Genomic DNA, 11,484 nt, shown 5'->3' with positions numbered 1-11,484 from the left:
AGTAAGGTGGTGACTCATGGCCTGTGTAAGCTTATCTGATATAGGTATATACCATGAGCCCACCCCTTCTGGTTCCTCCTTGGAGGGAGTGGCAAATTTAGTGAGTCCTGCTCTGGAGGTGGAAGAGAGAGCAGTGGAGCTGTGAGACTGCTGGGAGAGAGAGGATGGAGGAATGAGTCTCTACCTCAGGCCTGCACAACTCAATTAGTGGCTCAGTCATACTGAGCCGCTAATTGGGCCAGCTGTGCTGAAGTAGGGATATCCCGAAAACCTGGCCTGTTTGCGGCCCTTGAGGACTGGAGTTTTGCAGGCCTGCTCTACCTGATCCCTGGCTAGGGGGAAGGAGGATGAAGCAGGTGGGAACTATGAGTCTTCCCCATTGCGGGGTAAGCCTGTTCACTTGACAAGCTAGTCAGGCCACCTGAAGCAGTGGAAGTAAGCACTGTCCAGAAGTCTTGAGGCGTATGCAGAGAACTGCTGCTAACCTGTAAGATGTATGCTGTGAATAAAGACCCTGTTGCAATTATACTTCAGCCTATGGTGTCAGTCCCTGGGCTGAGAGAAGGTATGTGTGTAGTGGTGGGTGCTGACACCTACACTGTGGGAGCCATCACTACTGGAGGCTCTGAAACACCATGGAAGAACCAGAGTCCTGTGAACCAGTCCTGTCCAAGTCTCCAAGTCATAAAAATACCCTGCAGACCACTCATACCTCCTGCGAACCAACAGGTGAAGCACCAAACAGCGAGGTAACATGCTCCCTTCTCAGATACTGGCCTCTAAGTGAGGTAGGGGGGACGGGGGAACACGGGTTACATATATAATATACTGTGTAGAGACAAGTAAACCCAGTTATGGGCACTCTCTCCCCTTAGTGGATGTACTGTGACATTATTAAAAAAATAACTTTATTAACCTAATCATTAAAATATATACTGAGTGAAACGATAACGCAGAACTGTATCCTTCAACACCTGTTGTGGGTGTTAGGATCTTAAAATAATTAGAGGATTGTTATTTTTAATAAATGTTTCACAACCTCTGGTACAATGACCAGTAGAGAAAAAAAGGTTACCCCGTTAATAGGTATCGGGGTTTACAGTGTATAAACCCCATCAATTAACATCCTGATATGTAAAGCCAATATACTCGTACAGTATAGACCTCTATTCATCTGTAAGTGACATACATGTAAATACTAAATCCAGATTCAGAGTCTTATATACTTGGCATAAAGCAGGCAAATTATATCTTATTTTAGGTACTGGTATAGTGATTAGTATATAAAACATATAACCAAATTCAGATCCTGATGTTTGTAGCAAAGAGGAATCTTGTGGTACATGAAAAGTCTTCTTTTTTTGAGTCATACACTTGTCAGTTGTTCAGGTAAACCATCCTGTCGCATATGCAGCTGTTACAGGGTTACTCTGGGTCAATGCCCTAAAGTGAGCTGGTATTACCTTATTAGGATCAGGTCATCAGTGTTGTGTAATGATACACAGCACTGCCCTTAATGATATATATTTCAGCTTCTATGGAGTATACATGCCAAATCTTATTGAACATTTGTTGATAATCCACTGATATATAGTCAGATAAGATTTTTCTATTGTAGCGCACTTTCTCCCACCCTATGGAAGATATGGCTGCTATGGTGTGTGTTATGTGTTACCTGTGGCTCACAGAAGGCCTGAACCTCCGCGGCTGGGAGCCTGGGGTGTACCTGATTCTTATGGTGACAGCGCCTCCGCCTGCAAGGGATCCCGACTTGGCAGGATGAACCCTTACAAGAAACAATACTAATAATACACACACAAATATATGCTAACAACCTTTACTGAACACAATAACATTGGTACCATGTACCATACACAGTAATATAGTCCCCAACCAGATACCAACAGTGAGTGTCCCCAGAGTACATTGGGTTCCAGGCACTAATTCCTTGATGTCCCTTTCCCAATGTTAAGGCCCACCCAAAGTGTTGGAGATATCGCTATCCCATGGAGTGTTGGTGCACTGAAGTAGGTTAACACACATTCCCAGCTAGCTCAAACTCCTACACCCACCACATCATGAATATATATTTATGTAAAAAAAGACTGCTACTGGGCGTGGCAAATGTATACAACAAAAGACAGGGGGTGCCCAATGGTACATCAAATTGACAAAACATATATGGTAATAAGTACAAAGTTCAAATACTTCAATAATAATAATAATAATAACTTGATTATTTAGTTAAACCCTTTGGAAAAGCGTTATAAGCCTGCATACTAAACGTCAAGGTATAACCAATAATGCAGGGCCTACACTACATAATAATAAGGAATAAAAGCACCCAGTCTCTAGCACTATTAAACTAGTGTATGCAGCGTGTCAGGCCGTGTATTGGATTGGCAAGCAGGAAGAGGTTCTTCTCCCCGAGGTCCACCCTCAGTGTCGGAGTATCCGTTCCAGGAGCGCGGGACAGCATCGGAGTGCACTTACTGAGACTCCATTTCTAACGGAGGACCAGCTGTCATCTCATTGCGTTTGATACACTTTGCCTGTATACAGGCATACCCCACATTAACGTACGCAATGGGACCGGAGCATGTATGTAAAGCGAAAATGTACTTAAAGTGAAGCACTACTTTTTCTCCACTTATCGATGCATGTCCTGTACTGCAATCGTCATATATGTGCAGATCTGATGTAAATAAGGCATTTGTAACAGGCTCTATAGTCTCCCCACTTGCGCACACCTTTGTTACAGGTAGGGAGCCGGTATTGCTGTTCAGGACGTGCTGACTGGCGCATGCGTGAGCTGCCGTTTGCCTATTGAGCGAGATGTACTTACTCGCGAGTGTACTTAAAGTGAGTGTACTTAAACCGGGGTATGCCTGTACTCTCTTATCTTGTGAGTAGGATTCTATTTTTTACCAACCGGACCAGCTGCAATACTGTTATTCCTATTTTAGCAATTTTATTGATTTATCTGTTTTATTAAATTAGCTCTTTATTTTTCCGGCTTGCTATTATTTGTTGTTATTGTGCTTCTGTCTTGTACAGTATGTGGTGTTCTAGTTATATATTTTGTGTGTCAGTATTTGTTGTTTTGTGTCTGTCAGTAGCAGTTTACACTATGATTTCTTGTTGTGTTTAATTCCACATATCACGGGACGTACGGCTGTGGATTTACCAAGACATTTGGAAGTACAGGACTAGAAGAGTCTTTCGGATCTTTCCTCCAATTGGATATTTAAGAGACATTGACATGGACTTGTAAAGCGCCGGTTCGTATTGTATATCCTCATCTCACCAAGTGCACCAATTATACCCGGGCTAGTGGGGCAGCGCTGTCTCACACACTTGGGTGGGTGGTTGGTTCTGTGGACACTGGGATGGTACGGTGTCCGGAGCACCTCAGTACATTGGGGTAAACCCTGCAGGGGTGTGGACACAGTGTTGGGAAGGCACGGTGAGGGGTTGCGGCCTGTGAGGCCTAGAGTTGCTGTAGTGGGGTTATTGTTTATGACTGTTTTATGCATACAGTAAATTGCTATTGTTTTACTACATCCGTGTGTATTGTTCATACATGGTCCTGCACTGGGCTATCCCACATAGTTAGGATCCCGTGCAGGTGGAGGCGCTGTCACCCATCAAATCAGGGCGGAGGTTCAGTCCTCCTGTGAACCACAGGTAATGCACCACACACACCGTAGCCGCCCTATCTCCCTGGGGGTGGGGGAAAGAGTGCTACACAATATAACCTGCATAAGAAATATATTGCATTTTAATTAGCATCTCAGGGCTCAAAAAAGTAGAGAAAAAGACGCTCGCCCGGAACAAAAGTCACTCACCAAGAACCCCCCACCCCGCCAGTCAAAAACATATATATATTTATTTTTTTAAGGAATTTGAATTTGTCCCTTTCTCTTTCATACCCCTCACTCACTTACCTGTGTTAGGATGGACGCCGGTGGCAGGACTAACTCCATACCAGAGCAGATGAAGAAGCTGTTGGCTGGAGAAGACGATCACTTGGTCAGCAGGAGGAATTTCATGACTAAAGTCGGGTGGCGGAGGCGGCATAAGCAGCAGGAAAGTAGTCTCCTGCTGCTCACATGGATATGATAAATTAGAAATAAACCCCAAAACTGATGCTACTAAGAATAATCAGACAAAAAGATTCTATCAATGTTCAAATAAAGAACTATAAAGGTTTGAGGCAATGCTGTGATGAAAAATGAACATATACCCCAATGCACGTGTGGCTACTGTATGTAACCGAGTAGGGGGTGAATATAGCAGGGTAGCTGTCCCAACCCGAGCACTCCCCGCAAAGAGAACCGCTCGATGAAAAAGTACTCCATCCCCCGCAACCCCCAATTATCTCTAGTATAATTTGTATATCCCTAGTATTTTACCACACTGGGTCTAAAAAAGCCCAAAATAGAGAGTACTCACATTAGGAAGAACACCAACTGATTGCTTTTGAACCCGTGATGTGCTCCAACCGTGAAGGTAAAAAAGAATAGAAGGCGGGCACTGCTAACCTGGTATTAAGGAACTAAATGCAATCACATGGATATGACTACTTTCCTGCTCCTGCCGCAACCTCTGCCATCCACCTTTTAACCATCAAACATATCCTGCTGACCAAGTGATCGTCTTCTCCTGCCGACAGCTTCTTCCACTCCGTTATGGAGTCAGTCCTGCCGCTGCCACGCCAGCTCACAAAATCCACTCACCCCAGGCGAGGGGACGAGTGGATTTTTCGAGCACTGAACATCATATTATCACATATCTATTCCACATTCTATTTTTAGATCTTTAGTGTGAGATATAAAAAGCATATTCTCTATCTAAACTGAAAATCGTTTACATAATAAATTATGTGAAAGCGCTTCTCAAATATTGGAGCAGTTCCAAAAGATTAGATTAAATTTAAATGTCAATATGGAGTGTTTGCCACTTATTTCAGGCAAATATGTATCTTAACATTTCTGATTCTCTGGAAACCTACAAGTTACTTGACATATTTATTTATGAGTATCATATTTTGGATTTAGATGGGGCGTACAGCAGTTTGTACAATTTTATCTTTGCTAACTCTCTATTGATTGACAAAGCTCACAGCATGCTTAGAAACTTATTAACTAGTAAACTGCACAAGGCTTTATGTAGCTGGCCTAAGGCCAACAGTACAATATTCTGCTTTGTCATCATTTACTTTCATCATGTCAGAAGTGAAATGCTTTTCATCCACTGTTTTGGCCCAATTTCAAAGCGTGGAGCAAAATATTCCTATAATAAATTCAATCTTGTTAACCCTATTATAGTTTTACATTTTAAAATCAAGTTCTAAGCTTTAACAAAGTAAATTAAAAATGTCAACTTGAATTACTGCGAATTCCCGGTCAATCGATAGAACTGTCATATGTAAAACTGCCATGTTGCAGGAGACCAGGTATTTATTCCATAGAAACAGACGTACACACAGTGGATTACAAAATGCAGAGATCTGAAAGCATTTTACTGATATGCCTGTTATTTCTGCTACGTTGTAAGTAGCCTCTGTTGCTTGCGCAATAATTTTATTAATAAACGTACTTTACCATATTGGTATCTTTTTCATTTATAGGTACATCTCGTTGTGGAATTCGAATATAGGACTTGTTCACGTATTTATCCTTCAGGTGTTGTATATCCATGCACCTGTGTCTCTGATTTGCACCTTTTGTGTTTTTTTTGTACTAATATATATATATATATATATATAAATGTAAATACAACTGTATGCTCATCTGCATGTCTTAGGCAGGTCTGCAACCCCACCTTTCACCATTATCACCCAGCACACAGCACTTCCACGTATATAGACAGATAGATAGATAGATAGAAGCCATTTCGAGATCCTGTGGACAAGTCCTTTATTAAGTATTCACCATTTGGGCCCAAGTATCTCTTCTTTCCATACAGGTCATAGGGCAGCTACATTGAGACATTTTATACTTTAGTTCTCCAAGATCTGGAGAATGTATGTTCCAAACCTACGGCTAGGAGAAATTTGTCTCCTCTCGAAGTGGCTCCCTAAAGGAGTTTAGAGACTTAGATCACATGGTCATCCTCCAGACTGGTAAGGGAGGTGGTATTGTGGTTCAGGATAGGGTGTTGTATGAACGGGAAGCCTATCACCTACTCCAGGATCAGGCATTTTATCACTCTGATTGGTGATCCAACTTTGGAGTATTAGTCAATATACCAGAACCATCTTGTGGAGGCAAGAGACAAAAATGTCATCATGTTGTCTGAGTATAAGTTCCTGTAAAACAAATATAATCACTGCGCTTGCAGCTAGTGAAGGAAATGGCCATACAAATGTGCAAAACAGAAAGTGAATCCCTGCGCTTCTCCCATAGGGATAGCAATTGATTGCTATCCCTATGGGAGAAGCGCAGGGATTCACTTTCTGTTCTGAGTATAAGTTCCTGTACATAGAACATCCAAGGATTCCTATCTTCTACCACCTCCCTAAAATTCATATATCTATATCTATATTGTTTTAACATTCTCATTGAGACCATCAGAATTTAATGTCTTATTTAATTTTTAGCAATAAATATATTAATGCTTTTATCATGTATTTTTAATTCTAAGTTTATGCAGAGTATGTTAAGTAGTTATATTTGTATACTTCTATTAGTATTCATTATTAGTATATGTATTTAATTTAGAAGATTTTTTTCAAATGTTTGTTTTTTCTGCATCAAAATTGAATATGTACTGTTGCTATTTTTGTTTTATCATTGAGTCTTTTGTAACCATTTTTCACTTGATTTTGTTGTTCAGTAGTCTTATAATGTATTCTTTTTTTAGATTACTATCACCCTTCTGTATGTCTCTTTTTATTAGCATAATTCATCAGTTTCTCTCTCTATATTTTATGGTTGGTAATGGCATAATTAATTATGTCTATTAAACCCAAGTGTTTCAGAATGGCGCTAAACAACTAATACAATCAAGTGTAGTGGAAAATAATTGAAAGTGAATTGTAAGGTGAAATAGAAAGATTCTCAACCTTCACAGGGAATTTGTACAAGTTCCCTTATAAACAGTAATGGACATCCAGGGTTTGAAGGGAGCGATGATTCAGGAACACCCCAAAAAAGAAATAGACAAATATGGTGCAGCAAAATCACACAATATCATGAAGCAATGGAATCTTGGCTCATATAGATTGCCTACTTACAGCAGGTCAGTGAAGAGTCAGCATAAACAGGGGACACGATAAGTAGAAACTCTGAAGGGTTCTCACTCAGAGCAGCATTCATGGAAAACAACGAAGAGAGACCATGGTGTGCACCAAAATAACGAATTTATAGCAGTTTAAAAAGCATAAGAAATGTACTAACAGTACATCAAAATAGGGCACATAAGGTTTTCTTGAGGCAGTAGATATCACGTCAGGAAAAGTGGTAGTCTGCCAGTTTGTTTCGGAACTCCCTCAGTCAGACCGCGCTGAATGGCGCCTGACGTCACATCCGTCAGGAACCGCACTTCCGGTTGGACAGAGGGGGAGGCAGGTAGCAGAATGTCACGGCAGATTCTTCACCTTCCGACCGGGAGCAACTACTGGTAGTGCTGTAGCTCTGCGCGTTTCGCTGAACTGGCGTCAGCTTCCTCAGGAGAAATATAGAGTGAGACTTTTTTTTTTCACCTTTTTGTCACTGTCACTGATTTTCCACTATTGTTGGGTGTGTGTGTATATATATGTGTATATGTATGTGTGTATATACATATATATATATATATATCACACACACATATATATACATATCTCACACACACATATATACATATACACACACACATGCACATATATACTTATACAAACACACACATATACACACATACATATATGTGTGTGTGTGTATGTATATACTAGCTGATATACCCGGCGTTGCCCGGATGTAATGTTCCCGCTCCCCTCTCTCACTCCACCCCCCCTCTCTCTCCCTTCTCCCCTCCCCCCTCTCTCTGTCCCCTCCCCTCTCTCCCCCCTCTCTCCCCCCTCTCCTCCCTCCCCCCATCTCTTTCTCTCTCTCTTTCCCTGTCTCCCCCCTCTCTGTTTGTCCCCCGTTCACATCAATCCGTTCCCCCCCACCCTTTACAGCTCCCCCCTTTACAGCTTCATGCAGTGTGTGTGCGTCAGTGTGTGTGCGTCAGTCAGTGTGTGTGTGCATCAGTCAATTTGTGTGTTCATCAGGCAGTGTGTGTGTGGGCGCGTCAGGCAGTGTGTGTATGCGCGTTAGTCAGTGTGTGTGTGTGCGTGTCAGTCAGTATGTCTGTGTGTGTGCGCGTTAGTCAGTGTCTGTGTGTAAGCGTCAGTCAGTGTGTGTGTGTGTGTGTGCGCGTCAGTCAGTGTGTGTGTGCGTCAGTCAGTCAGTGTGTGTGCGTTGTCCAGTCAGTGTGTGTGTGCGTCAGTCAGTGTGTGTGTGCGTCAGTCAGTGTGCATGTTTGTGTGCGTCAGTCAGTGTGTGCGCGTCAGTCAGTGTGTGTGTGTGTCATTCAGTGTGTGTGTCAGTCACTGTGTGTGTGTGTGTCATTCAGTGTGTGCGTCTGTCAGTCAGTGTGTGTGCGTTGTCCAGTCAGTGTGTGTGTGTGTCAGTCAGTGTGTGTGTGCGTCAGTCAGTGTGCGTGTTTGTGTGCGTCAGTCAGTGTGTGTGCGTCAGTCAGTGTGTGTGTGTGTCATTCAGTGTGTGTGTCAGTCACTGTGTGTGTGTGTGTCATTCAGTGTGTGTGTCAGGCAGTCAGTGAACAAGGCATGTCTCTACCCACTGCAGTCTCTGGGATGGTCAACTTGAGGATGGTCCCTGGACTACCACTACAGGTCAGGGCCCCTGCAGCTGTCCTGGCTCTTCCCTGGCCGTCTAGCAGGACCAGAATTATAGGGTATCACTCACTTTCCCCCAAGGGGAAGAGTAACAAGGTAGGCCAATCTCTAGGCAATCCTGCATGATCTCTGCCTCCCTCAAGTGGGGAGAGGCACTACTAAACTTTGGGTGGCACTGCCCTTAAGAACAGCTAGGAGGAGGGCACCAGGTCTGTCCCATGATTGGTCATGCTCAGGCCTGATGTCACCGCTTCCCACTGTCATTCAAGTGCAGCACCAAGGAGGGGGAAAACTCCATGTTGACTACTGGAAGCCTGATTCTACCTGGGCTTACTGCCAGGGTAGGGCAGGTTCATAGCCAAAGGTGGCATGGCTACATATGTATATACTGTAGCTCCAACAATGTATTGTAGTTTTTGTAAAGCATTACGTACAATGTAAATAAAATGCAAACAATGGGGACAAGTGCAAAACAGGTAAATGGAAGCATAAGGCAAAGGGAGCAGAATGAGAGATTTGGTCATTCCGCTGCAGAGGGATCCACCCCCGGAGCCATCGCTGCCGGCCGCTTCTAGAAGAAGGTACGTTTTAGCAGTATGGGGTGAGTTAAAGGGGTTTTAGCACTTAGGGTAAGGTGTTAACTTTAGGGGTTTTAGTGGTTAGGGGAGGGTGTTTTAGGGTAACGGCTTCAGATAGGGCAGCGGTGCGCAAACTGGGTGGTGTGACCCCAAGGGGGGGCGCGAGACTGCCGACGGGGGGGGGGGCGGGGTTTACAGAGGCCCCGCGTGCTTCCCGAAGGCACTTAAATTAAGTGCCGGGGGAGCTGCAGGGCCTCTGTAAACCTAACGTACCGTGGCTCTGGCATCTTCCTCCCTGCGTCGCCATGGCAACGCGGCTTGAAAATGACGCTGCGAGGTCATGTGACGTCACGTTGCTATGGTAACGTGACGTCATTACGCCAGAGCGCGGGTAAGTTGGGGTTGGGTGGGGCACGGCAGTGAGGGGACCGCCGGCAGGGGAGCGCAGGGAAAAAAGTTTGCGCCCCCCTGAGATAGGGGGTTTTAGGGTTGGGGAGTTTTTAGGGTAAGGTTTAAGCTTAGGCACTTACCTTAGTGACAAAGCAGGTCCCGGTGGAGGGGTGAGTCACGGCGAAGCGCCGGCGGTCATTAGGTTGTGGTGAAACGGCCGCGACCAAATGTCTTAGACTGTAAGGGAGACCACGTTAAGAAATGCTTGCAATCTAAGTGTTATGTTGGGATGCTTACAGAATCAGTAGGATAAACTAGTAAAAGTACAGTCAGTGGAGGTCAAGTGTACCTTGAATTCATAGTAGACTCATAGATTGAAATTTTGTCTGCTGTTCTCCACTCCACAAAGTTTCTACAAATTACATACTTGGAAATTATTGAACAACACTTTTTTCTTTGGTATTTTGTGTAAAATAATTATGCAGCCATTATTCGCCAAAAAAGTAATAGGGAAAAGAAGTATAATATTATTATGACATAGGACCTAGTAAAAAACAAAACAAAACAACAAAAAAAACCTTATTTTTCATAAGAAATAAAACTGAAATATGCAATTATGGGTGATTAAATCTTTTTAAGGAATCAATTACAATTCAATAAGCTGTTTAATAATAATTATTTTGTTACTTGCCTGTTGTCTGGATAAGCCCTTGCAAATGGCAATTTCTTCTGGAAAGAGATTGCCTCCTCTCAATATTTACATCTGTTCTTGTACTTATAGTTTTGCTAAATTTGACATACAGGTATTATTGCATTATTGTAAAGCACTACATTCATTGTGCTATATGAAAAATAGCATCATTACGTTTACTGAAAGGTCCCAGACATGACATGTAACGAGTCCATTACATTTAATCATTATATACGTTAAAGGATAAAAACAGTTTATGCTTGTGTAGCCAGGTCCCCTCTGGCTCCCCGGACTTAAGTTCTCCCCTTCTTTACCTCCGACAGCGTGAGGGCAGCAGCAGGGGAGATCACTGGGGGCCCCCGGCGACATCAGTTGCAGGGCACCGCCATGTTTTTCGTGTCCGTGCATTCGCAGAAGCAACTCGGCGGCCATGTTAGGGTTGGCGTTAGGCTCACGCATGCCATTTCAGGAGCGCAGGGACTGCCCACAGTTGCGAATGCTCAGTTGAGAGAAGCAGCGGCCATTACAAGTTCGCGCATGCGTGTGCAGATTGCGCACGCGGCCCCAATGTTAAATAGGGCCATGGAGGACTACAGCCCCCAGAGTGCTTAGGGGCAGGTAGGTCACATGACGCCAGGGAGCCAATAGGGCTTGCATGATTCCCTTTGAGGAGAGATACATTGTTGTGTGCTGAGTCAGGGTGTCAGAGGAGCTGGGAAACAGATAGGGGATGGTGTGTAGGTACAGGGATCAAGTGGCCCCTGCACTAGGCCAGAGACTCCCTAGGCCCCAGTCATTGAAAGTTTGTGGCTGCTACAGGGACATGCCCTAGATAGGGAACGGATCCCCCTGGCAGGCCAGTATAGTCAGGGACACAGCTGTGTGTGACGTGGCCTGGCAAGTGAGGTTTGGAACCAGACCTGTCTCACTACAGATAAATG

General features: G+C 43.8%; 1 long non-coding RNA gene across 1 annotated transcript; it reads right to left on the bottom strand.

Annotated features, from left to right (window-relative positions):
- Positions 1-7,349: 7,349 nt before the first annotated feature.
- LOC142488555 (uncharacterized) lies at positions 7,350-10,266 on the bottom strand. The gene is made up of 3 exons (XR_012799491.1): positions 10,202-10,266; positions 9,993-10,089; positions 7,350-7,667 (listed from the first exon to the last, which is right to left on the bottom strand). It is a non-coding gene; the product is annotated as an uncharacterized LOC142488555 (long non-coding RNA).
- Positions 10,267-11,484: the final 1,218 nt, after the last annotated feature.

The sequence above is a fragment of the Ascaphus truei genome, chromosome 2, assembly GCF_040206685.1.
Source record: "Ascaphus truei isolate aAscTru1 chromosome 2, aAscTru1.hap1, whole genome shotgun sequence".
Classification (NCBI taxonomy): Eukaryota; Metazoa; Chordata; class Amphibia; order Anura; family Ascaphidae; genus Ascaphus; species Ascaphus truei.
This window is presented reverse-complemented; position numbering and strand designations above follow the sequence as displayed.